Source organism: Scleropages formosus, chromosome 15 (genome assembly GCF_900964775.1).
Source record: "Scleropages formosus chromosome 15, fSclFor1.1, whole genome shotgun sequence".
NCBI lineage: Eukaryota > Metazoa > Chordata > Actinopteri > Osteoglossiformes > Osteoglossidae > Scleropages > Scleropages formosus.
Genome location: NC_041820.1, coordinates 4,389,826 through 4,408,353, shown reverse-complemented (window position 1 = coordinate 4,408,353; position 18,528 = coordinate 4,389,826). Strand labels below are relative to the sequence as shown.

The following is an 18,528-nucleotide window of genomic DNA, read 5'->3' as shown; positions in this document are numbered from 1 at the left end:
CCTTCAGATCCGTGTAGACGGAGCAGCAGCACCACTGCACCAGCACCTGTTGAAGATCAGCTCTTTCTAGGGACTACCGCTAGTGGATGGGTTAGCGCTGCTGTCTTTGGACCCAAAGGTCGCAGGTTTGAATCCTGACCTCTGGGTCCAAAGGCAGTGAATCAGTTTTGCTACTTACCCTAAATTGCTCCAGTAAAATTACCAAGCTATATAAATGGGTAACTAATTGTAGGTACATTAACATTTGAGTGTTGACTGACTCCTTGCCTGCTTCTAAAGACAAGCACCTCACAATGTCCAATTCAGACATGTCCCAGTAGAAAATGGCTAACATTGGATTAGTCCTGAGGATTACAGGAAGTTAAACCAGTACTGTTATTAAACACTATAGAAACAGGGAGTTTACCTTTGAGATGTGTACGCAGCATCATGGCCTCCAGTGGAGCCACTTTCCAGGGCTTTTTTTTGTTATTATGAATCAAACCAAACTTTTATTCCTCTTTGCTCTAGAGGAGAGGCGCAGAGCAGAAGGTGGCCAAGAACGCATCTCCAGAGGAAGACAAGGTCCACGGGACTCCACCGCCACGACACACAAGACATTCCTGGGATGCGACTTATCCCTGCTGGTGCTTGTCTGCTTTATCCCAGATTATTCCTGTTTCACCTGAAGCACACGCTGACAGTCATACGTATTTATGGTTTATCATTCTGCCACTGGCTGAGCCTTCAATTAGACTTTGGACGTCTCTCGCTGACCGGTGTGCGGTGTTTTAAATCTTTTTCCTCGAGGGAGTTCAAAACCTTTCTTAAAGAAAGGTCGCAATACAGAGTCTGGCTATTTCTGGATTTTTACTTTGTTTTCTCTCAAAGATTTGCCCAAAGGCGGCAGGTGACTGAGAGCAGGCACCTCCTATGGTCCCGGATAATAAGACCCACTTCTGGAGACAAGTAGAAGTTCTTAAATGATCGAATTTTCGCGAACCAGAACGTAAGTCTTTAATCAATCAATATTTGACCATGTTTGGAGTGGTGGCTCTGCGTCCCACGGGACTGCGGGGAGGACACAGATATGTCACCAAGGTGTAAGTTAAGTATGGTGGCTCTTGCAGCGTCGATGATTCTTAACCAATTTCACGGCTCACTTGGTTCCTCGAGACGGTACAGCGTTCTCTTTTAAAATGATGGTATCTTTGATCAAGTTTAAACCTCCCCTTGGGGGTCTAGGCTCCGTGCACAGCCGTTAAACTGTTGAAGAGTCACTAATGCATCAAGCATGGAGAAGGAGTGACTGAGCGCCATGCAGCAGACCCTGAGTCTTCGGAAGGTCTGTCACACACCTCTCGGGGTCCTCCCACAGCGAGCCGGTGCAATGGGTCGGCCTGTCGGCACTGGGCACCAGATAGAGCCCATCCATCTTCATGACTGTCCACTTTATTGCTCGGGAGAAGTTGGGGGCCGCCACCCTTATCATGGAGAGCAGATATTAGTTGTTTTGGTTGTCACAGCAACGGTAACAGAGCACTTTAAGGTAGCTGGGCTGGACAGGTGAAGTTCCACGCCGATGCACCGTGGACTCAAAGCAGAACACGACAACAATTCATTACCCCTTAAACATCACCTCGAGTGACACTGCCCATAAACGCCATGATTACATTTGCAATAGAAATCCATAACTCTCTAAAAATGGCCGTTACACATCGACTGCTGAAATCAAATTCACTCTGCCAGACAGCGAAGCCTTGCAGAAATTAATCTTGTTGCAAGGAATGGGAACTGGACACTTTTTTCCCTCAAAAAGATCTCTTTATTCGATTACACATTTACAACAGTGTGTCTCAGCAGTCCAACAGAGGAAGCGTGAGAATGCCTCCCACTCGCTCGCTCGCTCACTCGCTTGCTCACTCCAGGCCAGAGCAGCAAACGCCAGAACCCAGGCCCATGCGGGTGGATGTGCTCCGTTGGCATGGAGATGCCGCATATGAGGAATCTTCGCAGACATGCGGAGCTTTAGACAATCTAGAGAACTAGGAGACTTTTGGCATTAGAAGATTCCTGAATTCTTTATAGAAGTGTTTGAATAATTTATGTGACACTGTAAAAGAAGATGGTGAACATCGGTAAAGGGTGTCAAAAATTGTGTTCAATCTCCAAAATTGTGCCAAAACAGTTCTATTAATTTTTGATAGATGCGGACATGTCTAATAAAGAAATTAAGTCTTAAATTTAAAAAAAAAAAAATCTTTTTAAAAAACACAAAGGACTAGTGTGCAGTGTGAGGCCACTGAATACAAACCTTCACAGTCGCCAGCATTTCCACATTAGATTTGCATGTATGGTTAGATGCCCAATGAGGCTTTCAGAGCCATCTGCAATTTATTGATGTTACAAGAGCTAATTTAGTTGCAAACACAACTCGCTTCGCTTGAGACTGACTGTCCTCTCGAACGTGTCCGCACCGTGTGTTGGTGCACATCACACACCACTAGTGGAAACGGGGTCCTGTGTTTCCCGGCAGCTCAGACCATAGCACAGCACATAAAACGCATCTTCTGACTGGTTCTTGGTGCAGCTCTGTGAGATGTAAACAATGCAATAATGTCGAAAATCACATGTGCAGCATGAGTTGAGATGTGTCCACGGTGCTAAATGGAAAAAGAGCTTATAATTACAGCGATCGTTATTACTACATCAGCAGGAGATGCTACAAAAACACAGACCACACAATAAAATATCAACACCAAAAGATGGGGACATTAACAGCACTCATCAGCTCTAAATTACTCCTATAGCCATATCGCCAACACAACAATAAACCAAATAAATGAAAAAACAAAGGAGGATTTTACCTATGCTGGTGGTATCCACGCCCAGCCCACACCGAAATGAGCACAGGGGACCGGAAAGGTGAAAATCAATCTCATCTCCACGAAGGGTGTTAGCGAACATGAATCTCAAAGGTCTAGATGTCACCAGAAACCTCTTAGACTTTTAATGGGCCGCCACCTTTCCAGATTTCCCAAACCCTAGTGGTTTGGGGGTTGGAGGTTGTGCAAGAGCACAGTCCGGCGGTGCTTCTCTCAGTAACGGACTGTTGTCCCATAGGTCCATGTGCCAGAAATCCATGTAGAGAACAGAGGGTGAGAATCCAGCAGCTCAGTGAGCTAACGGTGTACTCCAGCCTGAGCAGCGGCTCCCTTACAATAGGAGCATACGTAAATAAAAACAACACACCTCTAACACACAACCTAGGGTTCACACACAGGAAGTGTCACTCCTCCCAGTCGAGCTTCTATAACACACGTGGCAGAAATTCAGCTGAGAAATGGATGGTGCCAGATTCCTCCAGCAGGAACGGACCCTCTATTATCTCAGAAATGGCAAGACAAAGTATTCCTTTACAAAGGCTGAGCCCAAAACTAAAAAGTCACACTTCATTTCTCAAAGATGCTGATCATATCTCCAGCACCCTCAGCTAATCCACACGGAGGCTGAAAAGCAGCAGGCGAGAGAAGACGGACAAGAAGTCACATATTCCCCAAGTTGTTTCCTGTCAAAGGGGATGATGGGTTGTGCAGCGCGAACGGCCAGGACAACTCATTCCTTCCTGCCCCTAGTTGTCATGCAGCCCAGAAAGACCAGTGTGGTACCCGCACCACGTTTTACCACCTTGTGAACAGCGTACTTTCCTGCCTCTGGACGTTTTACTCTTCTGTACCTGCCATTCTCATCGAGGCACTTCCCCTGCCCTTGAGTTCACGAACACTGCTGAGATCAGCTTAAAAAACTAATTATTCGCAGCTGCTAGTGAAATCGGCTATTTACCCGAACCCAGATATAGAACACTTTTGCGCTTTGCCATCCAGAGTGTAACGTTTCCACTGTGTTGTGCTGAAGCTTTACATTTGAAATCAGTGTATAGCACTCCCTCACTGAACTCCATCGCCTGGTTTTTCGAAGAAGTTACCACACCATGATGTACAAAGAAAGAACACAAATTACTAACTAAATAGAGTAAATACAGTAATAAATACCATAAATGATGAAATATCCAGATAATGACCAATAAAAAAAAACACCAGCAGAGGTGTTACAGTCGCTGTGCTGTATCACAGCGACACCGACACCCCATGATGAATCCCTTAGACAGCAGGTACCAGGAAAAGATGTCGAATGAATGGAGTCGACAGGGTTCTCGCATCATGGACTGGACATTCCACACACAGTTCCGAGACAGAAGAGAAATCCGGACCCAAGAAATGATACGCTGGGCACAAAGACAGGTCTGACAGGAGAAATGTGAAGAAAGGATGGACAGCCTGGAAGAGAATGGAGAAAAAAGAAGCGATAATCAGGCTGTTTCTGATTTCTTTGTGTTCTTCAGATGCTACACAGCATGCAGCTGCTGTAATTGGGATGCTGGGGCGTGGTCCTCTTGGCCCTGGGCTTTGGGGCCTTCTTCAGTGCAGGAATGGGGGAAAAAAAAAATCAATAGCACATGGAGTAATGGCAGGGAGGAGATTAAAGACACACCTGTTGCTCTTTGGGAAAAAACAGGGTCACACCTGATCTTTCCATCCACTTGCCATGTAAAGAGGGTCTTGATGTCCCACGTGGACCAGCTGCCACCTCCTCGGAAAGCGATTAGGTGGGCTTTGTGGAACCGCTGGGACCAGACATATGGTTCCTCTGCCCCGCTGGGCCACGGTGGAGTGGCTCCGAGACAGAAAGGCGAGGCTCTGAATGAATATTAAAAAACGCTAAAGCGCTAAATCGATATTCCGCTGCTGTGTACTCCCAGCAGTTTTGGACCTTAACATAATCACACGAACGACTTGCTCAAAAAATGGATCACACATGCAAATTGTTTCCCACAGTGAGCTTGGCTTCTTCTTCTGGGCAGGAACTAGAGGCCCTGGCACTGATCACAAGGGCTGCATGTTGACAGTGACGGGTTCAACAACGGGACAGAGTATCTTCTGGCCCATTTTCAAAACTGGCGCTTCATCCATGGACTTTCTGCAAGAGCAGGAATGTTCTTACACCGTGGAACAAGAGGCGGGGGAGCTTTGAGAGACAGGTGGGCAGGTACTCGTGAACGTCAGGAGAAGCCTCACTTTAGGTCGGCTGTGGGAGGCAGAACCGGCTATGAATGCTGGAGCATCACAGGAGGACAGGATGCATTTGTCATTGACTCTTCAACCCAACCTTAAAATTGTCTGAAGATATTTTGGTTCACCTGACTGGGGATTAAATCCATGGACCATCATTCACAAGGGTGGATACCTGAGGACCACGAAGCCCAGTCTGCAACACGGCAAAATCAGAGATAAGCCATGGCTCCGCTAGAGGTCTGAGATATTAAGTGTGGGGTTCGCGTCACTTCACTGCGGTTTCTGGGACAACAGCACCCTTTGGTCATATCTGGAGCTACGTCCTGCAGGTGTAATACGCCATACCCAGGGGCGCAGAGTGAGCGAGGAGAGATAAGCCCTCCCGGGAACTCCATGCGCACACACTTTCATTTGTACGGTGCACAAATTGATCATCACAAGCAGCGTGGAACCTGGTCCAGGAAACAGAGTGAGCGGCTGGAGAGGACGTGGCGGGTGGCGACCTTGTTCAACCCAGCTCCCGCTCTTTCTGTTACACACACACACACACACACACACACACACACACACACACACACACACACACACACACACACACACACACACACACACACACACACACACACAAAGACTCTCCTTCCTGGTTTGGCATCCTTTGTAAATGCACTTAGAATACTTATCGCTAAGGTACATTTTATCGCCACCCTCTTCCTCACCTCTCAACCTCAATTTTGTGGAGAATTACACCGAGGGCGCCGGTTTTAATATGTGAATATCGTTCCTGTCCTCCCTTTGCTCCTCTAGGCTATCCTGCTCATCTTTCCCATCATCCTCTCTTGCACTGCCACTGCTGATAAACAGTTTCCTCTGCCTGGTTTCAGAAGCAGCCAAAGAAATTCATTTCTTCTCTATACCGCCAATATTTAATAATGAAAGATTGCTGATCTCCCCTGTCGAAGTCTATGAATTGGAGTCAATAGCTCTCCAGTCAGAAAATATCAGAGATATAAAGCTTGAAATTGACTATCCATCATATTCTGGAGCCTATTAACAGGTCATTACTATGTAGCTTATTTCAGCTGGGCTGTGCCATCTGCCATTGTGAAATTCTCATTTCCATTTTTTAGGAACTCATAAACTGACAAAGTTCCCATTCATAACATTCAGCCCAGGGACTGCTGTGTGACATTATACATATGTAATTTTTTTTCTCTGTCTTTTCAGGGAACTTTGGTTTGGGGGCCACTCTGAGGTGCTGTACAGGTCACCACTAGGTCATTCTGAGTGATGACTGTGCTCTTCCACAGGGCAGAGAGGCCAGAAACTAGTAAACATCTCTTGGGCAGGACAGCAACCTACCCTGAGGGCTTCTGCAGGGAACATGCTTTATTTATTTATCTCTTTATCTTTTATTACTCGCACCACACCCGCTGATTTTGCAGGACTTCTTACCTCCCACCAGCAACACTTTGAAAAACTCCCGTCTCAAGTGAACCCATCACGAGCAGCGTACACGTGGCATAAAGCAGTCCCGCACCTCCAAGGTGCCCCTGAGACTAATGTGACAAAGCAAACCCAAACTGCAGAGGTCAACACAAAGCAAACAGGAAACAGAAAACAAAAAGAGAGTCAATATTGACTTTGATGCTTAGTGGGTTGGGACACAACATCTAAATTTCATTTAAAAGAAATTGAAAGCTAACAGAACTATCTTTATCACCCTCAACAATGACCATAGTAAAACCATGTTAGGTTGGAGGACATACATGCACAAACTTAACACTGAATTTTTTATGGATTTGGGAGAGAACAGGACCAAACTCTTTCCGATCCAAAATACACACTCTCCAAGGAAGAACCACATGCACACAATCCAGGCAAAACGGGTCCACAAAATGCCCCCTCCTCAAATCAAAATCAATTTCTCTGCTCACGGCTTTGTTTAACTGAATTTTAAATATCGCTCATTTCTCATTTCTCACACCCCTTGCCCATAGAGAGATGCCTCAGATGAAAGTGTTACCCCCAATCAAGATGTTTGCAGTGAACAGTGGGAGCTGCGGCACAGACGCGAACCCTCCGAGCCCCACTGCGATAGCCAGCAATACGATAAGATCACATCTCACACCTGCCGGCACCCAGCAGTGAAATATTTCAGAGCAGATTCATGTATGTTCACCAGCTGTCAATCTAGACAAGGTGACTGAGGCCAATGATTGACGTGCACAAAACTCAACGATGAGATGTCCTGAAACGATGGAAAGCAAAGAAAAAAAAACCCGTCCATTGTATTGATGAGTGGACCCCACGTCCTGTCCCAAGGCCCTCGAGGGGAATTCGACTCCAGAGATTCAGGAGGCGTCTTGAACGTTGCGTTTGTGCTCCACTCACGTTACGTCGAACTCCTCTGGAGCAGTTGCCATTTCTGCTACAGGATGGACTTGCAAACTAGGGCCACAGAAGAAGATATCCTTTACATGGGACACCGAGCAGAATCAAGATGATGTCACAAAAACACACGTACTACTAATACACACTAATACACACTTTCCTTTGCTATTTCTATGTTTGTACCCAAGTTTATGCCATTGTGACCCAGTTGCCGGCTGCCAGGCATCATGAAGACACCTGCTGAAAGCAGCGGTCCACCGATCCTCACCACGCAGTGGGTCCACTGCCCTCTAGGCACCATGACCTGTATGCAAATGATGGTCTTGCTACCCGACTGATTTCATAAACAAGCTCTCACCCTACGGGACTCTGAAGGTCTTTGTACCCTGGAACTCGAGTGTTCAGACCTGCCTGCTTCATTCCGGTTTGTTTACAACCAGTTTTGCTGCTCTGCGTAAGCTGAACGCAGAGTTCATTCTTGGTTTCTTTCCGGCTGCAGGCCACCGGCCACATCTCCATGGAGGAGGGAACGCACGCTCTGTGGCTCTGTAAATAGAGCCAAAGCTGAAAGGGGGAGATAGCGCTTGTTATAAATACGTGAGAAAATTGCAAGAGGAACACGAGCAGCGCTGTGATTCTCCAAACCTCTCCAGCAGCAGGTTACGTGACAGAACTGCAGAACTTCCAATCGAGAGCATCACATCCCCTTCCCCACAGACTCCCCCTCTCCAAATGCTTGCTATTCCTCCACTTAGCAGATTGCGAGTAGCGTCTTCGGGAACCTGGGCTCTCTGGGAGGTAACCGATGAAAAGCTATTAATTGTTGCTGCTAATATAGCAGCCGCTCATTACCGCGTGTCAATCTGATTTGTAGCAGGCAACGTGGAGGTTGCACAGGATTGACACCTTGACAGTGATGTTTCAGCGAGAAGGAGACTTCCTGTGTTGCATCTGCCCGGCTTGTGAAGGCTGATGTATGTAGGGGGCTGGGGGACAATGAAGAATATAGTATATATATATGGAAGGAAATGGGGGTGCAGTGGCGCAGTGGGTTGGACCACAGTCCTGCTGTCCGGTGGGTCTGGGGTTCGAGTCCCGCTTGGGGTGCCTTGCGACGGACTGGCGTCCCGTCCTGGGTGTGTCCCCTCCCCCTCTGGCCTTACGCCCTGTGTTGCCGGGTAGGCTCCGGTTCCCCGTGACCCCATATGGGCCAAGCGGTTCTGAAGATGTGTGTGTGTGTGTATATGGAAGAAGCGAGAGATGGGGCAGGTTACCATGGACAGTTAATAAGTGCCAAGTTAAATGTCCAGTCAGGTTTGTGCATTGTGATTGATGACTTAAGCAGACTCGAAGGATCGATAGTTCTAAGAGAGGAAGAAAGTGCAGGACACAAGTTTGTCTTTTAGGGCACAACTTCTCCCAGTTGCATAAGTGTCATTCCATCACTGAATCTACTTTCTTTTCATTTGATTCCTCTCAGTTAGAATGGTCTCTCCCAATTAAATTGCCCTTCCACAAATGTGGTTTCTGAAGACTTCTTGGAAGAATCTTTGAGAAACCCAATTAGTCTCTGAGGCCTTTGGTTCAGCTCAAAAGCCTTGATACAAGAGAACCAATAATAAACAGTACACACATACAGTATGTTTGAGACTGGTACAGACATTACAGTATGACTGGGCAGTACACACAAGCACTTCTCTGTCTCTGTGTATTCAGAGCAGTGGCTGTTGGGTGGGATGTTAAGTGTGACCTTGCTTTCAGTTGCAGCCATATGTATCTTGACGTTGGTTTGGGGGAGGGGGGTGATGTGAGGACAAGAAGGCTGTAACGTGGGCGTCGGATGCCGTCTCTCCAGGTCCTCTGTCAAGGAAAACAATGTCTGCCAAAGCAGATTACTGTTAAAACCAGCACAGCCGTTGCACATGGCTTCCAAGACCTCCTGGTCCTACTTCAAGGTTAAACTAAGAGGTTGTGGGCCACACGCTGACTGACTCTCGATATTCTAACATCATTTTTCCACAGCAGTGCCAAGATCCAACTCAGCAATTACGTAATGCATGTCCTGTATTAACTACAGATTGTGAAGCGTTTCGAAGAAAGGGGGGTGGCATCTGGTGATTGCACAGGCCAGGGAGAATGGGAACGTATTCTCACTGAAATGCTTGGCGTCGCCTGTCAGATTCGGTCCGACAGTTTCTCCTTGCCCAGACTGACGGCACAAACAGAGAGAAACTGAGAATTCAAACCACGCCGGGAAGCCTCTGGGTGGTCAGGAGTAGAATAAGCGTACTCTTTATCATTGCAAGCACCACATTAGTCTGCACCTTTGTTTCTATTCAACCTGCAAGCTGAACAAATGACTCATACAGAAATGTAAATAACTGTAGTGATTGATTCCAGACCCTGACCATCGATTCCCCACCCTGAGGGACCCTGACCGTTTCTTTGGGTACTATTGTGCCATGTGCTCCTGAAAGTTCGTGCTGAACAATGCTTTCGTACACATGCTGCAGCCCACAAGCTTTGGTCGAAGGCTTTGCTTCCAGTTGGCGTATCAGCAATTGAAGGGAACGGATATTTTTAAAGGAAAGAGGTGGCGCGTTCCCTGGAGAAAGTTTCACGGTAAACCCAGTTCCCGCCACGCCACCCTGACGATTCGTTCTCCACCTCTCTCACATCTTCAGAACGGCACGGAGAGCTAGTTGGGGCGAAACGCTTTTATTTGAGATGACAGCTAATTAGCCAGAGTGACAGGCAGGTGTTGCAGTGTATCGGGAACACATGAGTAAACATCAACGCAAAAAGTTTGGAAAATGAAAAGCCGGTACTTCATAGCGGAAGGTCAAAGGTTCAGATCCCAGTGGAGGACACCGGTTCTCCTGCAGCAGGGCTTTCATTATTCCCGATCCTTCCTTACACCGGTACATTTCTACACAACATCGTACAAGACTGCGACAGCCAAAGAAGCCATATGTTGTACGAGGGTCTGTTGCATCAGTAATTTTAAGAGCCGTTAAGTAAAACGTCATTTTACTGCAGTACACCAGCAGCAGCACACCTGCCTTTGTCCCTGCTGCAATGGGTTTATCTTTGAGATTGCCATGCAACTCAAAGACTTGTCTTGCAAAGAGTTGTTCCACATCCTGACACTTCCCACCCCCCCAGATGCACGCCGCCTGGCCCCAGCGCACACAAAGTGACGGTAACAGGACAGCGTGCCGCTGCGCCCTTCTGAAGAGCTTGTCAGGAAGAACGTGGCAAGCTCGTTGGCAGTCAGAGAGGTGATGGCACCGAACCCTCACATTACCCAGCAGCCCTCTCTTCCATGTCTGTCTCAGTGGAGCGGCCCTGGCAACATACAGATGAGCTGCCTGGCCAGAGGTTGGGTAGCGTTGCTGACAGGCCGGGGGCAGAGGAAAGGCAAGGGAGAGCATTTGAGCTCAAGGGAGCACAGCCCAGGGAAACAAAATCAATAAGGACTTCCTACTTTGAATTTAAAGTACCGGAATTCAAAATCTGGTAAAGAACCATTGGTTTTCCAGTCCAAACTTCCTTACGTCTCCCCAACCAACACTAACTGAAACTAAGCCGTGAAGCAGCTGGAAGTATTTTTTGATTAATTATCCGCAATGTTTGTTAACACTGATTTGCTGATGAACACTGTGACACGATAGGGTATTTGTAAGTGCACCGACGACTAAAACACAGCGCAATTCATACAGTCACCATGCTGATACAGAAAAGGGCTAATTGGATAACATAAATTAAGCATAAATGTGAAAAACGGAGATGCAATGCTTAAATATTAAACCACTAATTAATGGCTAAAATTAGGCATGGCTTTGAGTGTGTGATACACACGGGCTGCGCGTTTTCATCCCCGTTCTTCTCTCCCCGCTGATGAAAACAGAAAGTGGACTATAATGGCAGAAGGAGCAGTTCCATGACACCTGGCGAGATGAGAGCCAGCACCTCGAGGCAGAAGGAAGGAGACAAGAGAGAGGAGGGTGTGTGTGTATGTGTGTGTGTGTGTGTGTGAGAGAGAGAGAAAGAGAGAGAGCACAGCCTCCTAGGCCAGAACTAGGAGTCCATGGCCCATGGCCCGAGAGCTTCATCAGCTGCTGAGCTAGCTTTAACTGCAGCCATTGCAGACAGTTCCATCAAAAGTGAAGGTCTCAGTACCTTCCCAATAAACAAAACATGACGTTCATGAGGGGTGGTCTTTTGAACCGTCTTTCAAAGTACAGCTCAGTGAGGGTGAAACGCAGACTAACCATTATTCCAGCATTTATTGGAAAATGCACTGTGGCTCTCCATACCATCCACCATCTGTTTACCATGGTAACGCATGCACCAGGATGGCAGGTTCTTCATCCTTGACAACTCATAAAGACCTAATGGCTCAAAACAAATGCCAAAGACAAGTATCTTTCATCCTGAATAAAGTTTTTTTTACATTTCATTTCCTTCAGCAGTGGTTTTATTTGTTTTCATCATGCCTCAGAAACGCACAGTATTTTCATGTACACCTGAATGCTGGGTATTTGGTATCTTGGCATAAGGGAAAAAAATACACAACATATTTTTAATGCAGTGTATTAAAATAATTTAAATCAAACTTGCATATGAACCCAAAGTAAGGGGTGCCACCGAGTCATCCAACTCAACACTAAGTAAATCGCACACTAAGAAGTCACACCTTGAACACTGCACCCAACTCCTTGCACAACATCCTCCGTCGGTATCTCTTATGGAAAATTCTCAGTTTACTCTAGCACATCGCTGGCGTGTGACATTAGCCACTCTTGTCCTTACAGCAATTCTGTCCTGAGTACAGTCTTTTGAAAGGAAATTACCCCATTAAAGCGCCGCTAAATTTTATTGGCATTATTCTAATGCTGTCTTGATGCCTAGTTTTTCACACTTTCGCACATGGCACTCAAAGCTGTTTATCTCACTGTACTTGAGTGATTAAATTATCACGCTGCAAAAAAAGTGGAGATAACTGACAGTATCCAGTATATCAGACTGACCCATACTGACACCCACTATTGTCTCCATAGAAACTGTAGGCAAGAGGAGTCCTGTCACCACTTAATGTTAGGATGTCTGGGCCTGAAGTCCACAGGAAAATGATCAAATTTAGTGCGGCACTTTGCATTGTTCCTTCTGCGGCACAAGCAGATTGCACCGATCGACCGGAGACGCTCTTTTCAAGCAGGACAACGGATAATTACACGGCCTTTGTTACTGGCTCACGGATAAGATGGTGGAATTTTACAAAGTTTTTTTTTAAACGTAGACGCATACTCAAAAGTGCGACTGGGGGCACTGCCACAGCCCCCGAAAACTTTGTACTTTTCATAATTACCAGGATAATGTGATGGAGGTGAGGTGGAACGTGTGGAAAAAGGGGCTTTGCGTTTTTCAGATGCTGAGGATATTGACGCGTAACAGCACATCACAGAGAAGGTGAATTCCAGAGAAAAGTGCGCTTTCCCTTTCATCTGGTGTTCTGTCTGGTGCCCCAAATTTATTTTCCTCTCTAATAATCATCCTTATTTTCTCTCACCAGACTTCTTCAAGTTGCTGGGGGGTGGGTGGAGGGCTTGCGGAGGCGGCGCGGCTGTGAAAACAGATGTGTTTTACCTCGCTACAACTGATTACAGCTGCCTGGAAGATCTCATTTCGGAAAAGCGGAACGTTTGGGAAATGTGGACAATGGCTCTTCAGGACCATCCCAGAGCAACAATGTAGTCTGTATCGATTATTCTGCCACTGCCTTAGATACAAGCCATCTAATGAACTCGTGGTTTCAGAGGACACCCTACAATACATTCCAGTGAGGGAACATTCTACAGCTAAATCACCCTGCTTGAGTTGATGGCACAACAGTCCACATTTGCACTGCTTTGGAGAAAATAGGTAAACATAATGAATAATTCAAAAGGAAGGAGTGTGAAGGCAGACTATTCCTGAATTTGTGTCAATGCTTTCATTTCCACGCCAACAGCAACAAAGAAAAGCAACTTTGCTGACTCTTCCTCAATAAGTCAGTCTCCTGGCCAATAGGCCTGTCTTGTCAAACACCAAACAGCAATGCTCCCTTAAATATTAGTCAACTATATAAACATGGAGCGAAAAACATGAAGACTCATACCATTTACATTTACTCACTTAGCTGACACTTTTCCTTTCGCAACTTACATTAAACTACTTAACGTTGCACAAGGGTACTACAGCTGAAGGTGCGATTTAAACCTGCAACTCTTGGATCGAAAGACAGCAGCTCTAACCACTACACTACAAGCTGCAAGGTACCAGTGCCACATATCCAGTCAAAACTATTACAAAATAACATCCACAACATTTTGTACAGTGTTGAAGGATTAATAGCTACCAAATTAGTAGCAACTGAATCACAGCATTTGGTTCCTGCGACGAGGATTTTCACTCACTCGGTTTACATGATGGATTCAGTTCCATCCATACAGGAAATATATCCCACACATTTACATATGCATCACTCAGGCTATGAAAATCTGTCCCGACAGCTGTGATACGAGCAGTTGTATAAAATGCCAGGGGAGCCAAGCATTTGCTAGTCAGCTATAAGGCAAGGTTGGCCTGCTTTAGTGCCTATTCTCCAAGTCTCATATGAACAACTTCAATTACCCAAAAGCAGCGGCGTTCGGAGGTACTCTTTCATATTTACACAGGATCTGCGGAAGGTGAGAAGTCATTGTTTACCGAGAATGAATGATAGCCCATTCACACCATCGCTCGGACCAGTCGCCAACAATGGGGCTGCTACGCTCGCTCCCTGCTCTGTCCTGCTCCCTCAAGCCCAGTCCACTGCTTCAACTGATGGATGTGGCACTGTGTTCCTCTCGGTTGGATCCTGTAGTGCAGAGGGTGACAGTTCTGCCACAGCAACACCATCACTGTGATCCAGCTGTGGGGGGAAGGGAATTCGCCATAACAATCCCCAGGTGGGGGGCACTGCTCTATCCTACTTGTTCTGGCATTCAATATAGCATCTCAATTGCATCACTTATGCTCCACCCAGGAAGGCTATGAGCCAGAGTTTACCAGCAAAGCATATCCTGATGAAAAGGTGAAAATCTCTGTTACATCGTTTCACGGGTTTGTGCCAAACACTGCATGGGTGTGATACTGTAACACAGCTGCGTTCCGAATTCCTGAACTCGCAAGTGACTGGTCCAGGTTCAAAAGAGTCACTACAGTATTATTTTTAACGTGCAAAATACTTAGATGAAGGTAAAGCCCACAGAGGGCTAACTAACATTTCATCTCTTCCTGTGCAATATTACATTACTGGTGGCAATACAGATAGTAAAATTATTTTACCCCATCTATCCCTGTCTCAGAAAAATTCATGACACAACAGATGTCATGATACAACAGCCAATGTATTTTCTTTGAAACCAGAATGGGTGGCCCAATGCCAGCCCTGTTCATAGGTTCAGTAAGAGGTGTCCTCAGGTGTTCCTGTGTGCCCTTCGATCTCCTCATGTGTCCCACCTGTTACACTGGTGAATCACTACGATGCTCAAAGAGTCTTCTTATCATGTGCATCTACAGTATAGCATCAGGTCACACTTAATGGGAAAAGGAGCCACTCATCCAGCGACATGCCGCTTTAATCCTCCGATTCACACCAATCCATCACAGCACACTCCCCCACCCCCAGGGAAGCGTCAGGGAACATAACGCATCCATATTTATAAAGCATTATCGCTAAATGTCATAATGATACCTCTGTGGACAGAGGTCTGGAAAGCACAGAGGCCAATCTGCATATGTAAAGCAGAAATTAAATATTGCCAGTGTTCACCAAATATTAAATAGAGCGTATCCAATCCCAACTTCTGCAAGGTCAAAAACTCCCCCCAATGTGATTGTGCAGTTTGCATAAAGAGATCATTCCAACAGCCGACAACGATGGCCATTTTTCAACCAGTTGTGAATCATCTTATTGGATTAATGCCTTTCTAAGTACCTCTCTAACTATAGATGTGACCTCAGTTCAAACATGAATGATCAGAGACTTCACTCAACATGACATTTTACTAGAGAGCCTTATTAAGAACAAATACATCTCAGTTTTCTCTTTCTATTTTCTTTTTCTCCCCTCTCACTCCTCCTTCCCCTTACCTCAAGGTTACTGTGTCCCTGCTGTGCTCTTAAGCACACATCGCAAACTCCTCATCGCAACGTAAGAGGATGCTGAGTCAGCCACATTCCAGTGGCAGAGGAAGATTTGCTTTTCTTAAGATTATTGCGAGGAAAAGCAAAAGATTCTGGACAAAACTGTAAAGGATGCTGTTGATGAGAGAGAAATTGGATGGTCTTTATTTGCCCCAGGGGTGGCTGCTGAATAATGCATGTGACAGGGAGCTGCTGTCTCAGAGGAAGACCATGACGGAATTTTAGGTGTGTGATGACCCCCTCGATCACATCCTAAACACTCTGGCCCCCAGAGATGAGTCTGTTCAGCATGCGGGCAGCGCCAGCATTCAAGGCGTTCACACGCTGTTCTTGGACCAGAGTGCGTCTCAGGTGTCCTTGGCCAAAAATCCACCAAATTCACAGATTACAGCAGCTGGGGGGTCTGGGACTGGGTCTGCAGGGGGACCGCAGATTTCCTTCTGACATACATACGTGAACTGCATCATTTGAGCAGCACATCAGCATTTCCAGCCCGGAACATCCGGCAGTCAGTGGAAAGACACAAGAGAGGCAGCAGGACTATCATTGCCTCTTTGGCATGACCATCAGCTCCTGGGATAGGAGAGCAACATCCGAGTGGCATGAGAACAGGATGCTGTCGATGCAGACAGGACTCTTCTCTGAGAACAGGACATTGTTCTCCCGAGAAGCAATCTGAGGATCAACATCAAGCACAACATTATTCTGGCAGATGGCAGCTCAGGGCAGGTGATCTGGCTAAGCTGTGACATGAGGTGGCTGCAATGTCCTTCCTGTCTGGCGGAGCCCTGGGGTCTGGCGTTGAGTCTCACACTCTTAGTGATTACTGACAGCCGATACAACACCATAATAACATGCTCTTACCAACCAGAAAAAACCAGTCTCGGCTTTCTCTTTACACACCCTGTCTCACAAAGACTGTCCGAAAACATCATCCAGTCCCCTCTGAATCCAAAGGCAGTTTCAATCCAGCAAATGAAAACAAGCACAGCTAAAAAAAGAAAAAAAAAAAAACTTCACAGGTCCATAGTCTTACTACTACAGTATATAAAAAGGAAAAAAATCTGATTCATCATACTGTAGCTCATTTTTCACATGGATTACACACCTAAGCAATTTTTGGCAAGCAATGACAAAACTGAAGAGTACTTTTATGCACTTTGATGGAATAATACATTTTCTGATTTGAAAAAATGAAAACGAAATTCCCTCTGGAGCCTATCCATTGCAGAAGGCGAATGTCGAGTTGACTGTAAGGAGACTCTCTGGATGCACTGCGTCATGAAATGAAAGGTTATGGCTCATCACGTTGACTTTAATCATTTCAACGAGGTGGGTGCGTCGTGAAAGCTCCCCAATGCTCAGGCAAGTCACGTGGAAAGGGGGTTGTGGAAGGTGGAGAGTGGAGGGTGGGGGGTGGTAGGTGGCTGTGGGGTGGCAACAATAAAGCCCAGAAAGAATGTGACCAATACCTGAGTAAATCTCCCTGCTCTTCAATTTCACCAGCAACCTCTTCACACCTGAAACAACGTGAAGAAGCGATCAAATGCAGGGACAGGGACGGGTCTCGGTGCTCATGCTTAGCATTCGGCATAACGGCCCATCACTTCACCCAGCAACCTGGCCCCCCGTGCCCCCCGTGCCCCCCGTGCCCCATGTGCTCGGGACGTGGACCCTGGGGATTTGGGCAGCAGTGTGGGCGGGGGTTCCCTCGGTGCCTTTCATGCAGTGATCGTGTTTTGTTGCTCGCACTTCCTCCGTGGCCCTTACAAGTGCATCCCCACTGAGTCACCACCAGGGAAATAAGAAATACCCCCCCATTACTGCAGGCTTCTGTCTAGACTCTTATCTGCCATGAGATGTCTGCTATGCGTGGGCTCCGCAACACACACATATTCCTCGCTGTAGCAGTGCTATGCCCTCAGTTCCTTTTCAAATTGGGTAAATTTCTAACTCCGCATGAAACGGCGAGGAGTGTCAAGCATGGTAAATAAGTCATGTATTCATAATCGCATAATAATCTCATAATCATGTTTTAATAGACAGAAAAACTTATTATAATATGTGTATATTAATGAATAACAAGTTCCTACGATGAGTACAGATGAAGCGACACTTTTTACTGCGCTTTATGTCTCTAGCTGATATTCACCAGCCACAAGGAATGAGTAAATATAGTACTCTGTTGATACAAACACCTATTATACTTACAGTAACGTAGTAAGCTGACGCTTTTCTCTAAAGCGACTTACAAGCTTAAACTACTTGCAATAACTTACCCATTTATACAGATGGGCAATTTTTACTGGAGCAATTTAGGGTAAGTACCTTGCTCAAGGGTACTACAGCTGAAGGTGAGACTTGAACCTGTGGGTCCAAAAGCAGCAGCTCTAACCACTACACTAGCAGCTGTCCCCAGCAGCACCACTTGCTCTAAGTGTTATGTTCTGGGCCAAAAACCTGGAGCGCAATGACAAGGTTCACTGCGGGGGTGTGGTCTGCGCCTGAGGCACGGCCTTTACCTGTGTTCCTGTCAGGTAGGATACAGCAATGCTTCTGCAGTATGGCTGGCAACACCTGGGGAGGAGAAGGAACAAATAGTGTGTTACCATGTACCAGGGCGCTGGACCAGAAGCAGCTCTGGGCTCCAGTAATGTTTCCTGCTCCTCACAAAGCAACTATTTCACATGAATTTGCATTTGCTGTGACTCTGTTCACCGTACTGTGTGTCCACAGCGATGTATCGACTCCCTCCATTAGTCCAATTTAATGTAGGCAACGTTATTTATCCAGC

The 18,528-nt window shown here is 46.4% G+C and overlaps 1 protein-coding gene across 1 annotated transcript in view; it reads right to left on the bottom strand.

The window, feature by feature from the left end:
- dlgap2a (discs, large (Drosophila) homolog-associated protein 2a) overlaps positions 1-18,300 on the bottom strand; it is a 139,649-nt gene extending 121,349 nt beyond the window's left edge. The window contains exons 1-2 of the mRNA XM_029258395.1: positions 18,257-18,300; positions 17,207-17,254 (exon numbers count right to left, since the gene is read on the bottom strand). The gene's annotated coding sequence lies outside the window, so the exon portion shown is untranslated. The remainder of the gene's footprint in view (positions 1-17,206; positions 17,255-18,256) is intronic.
- Between the last annotated feature and the right edge of the window lie 228 nt (positions 18,301-18,528).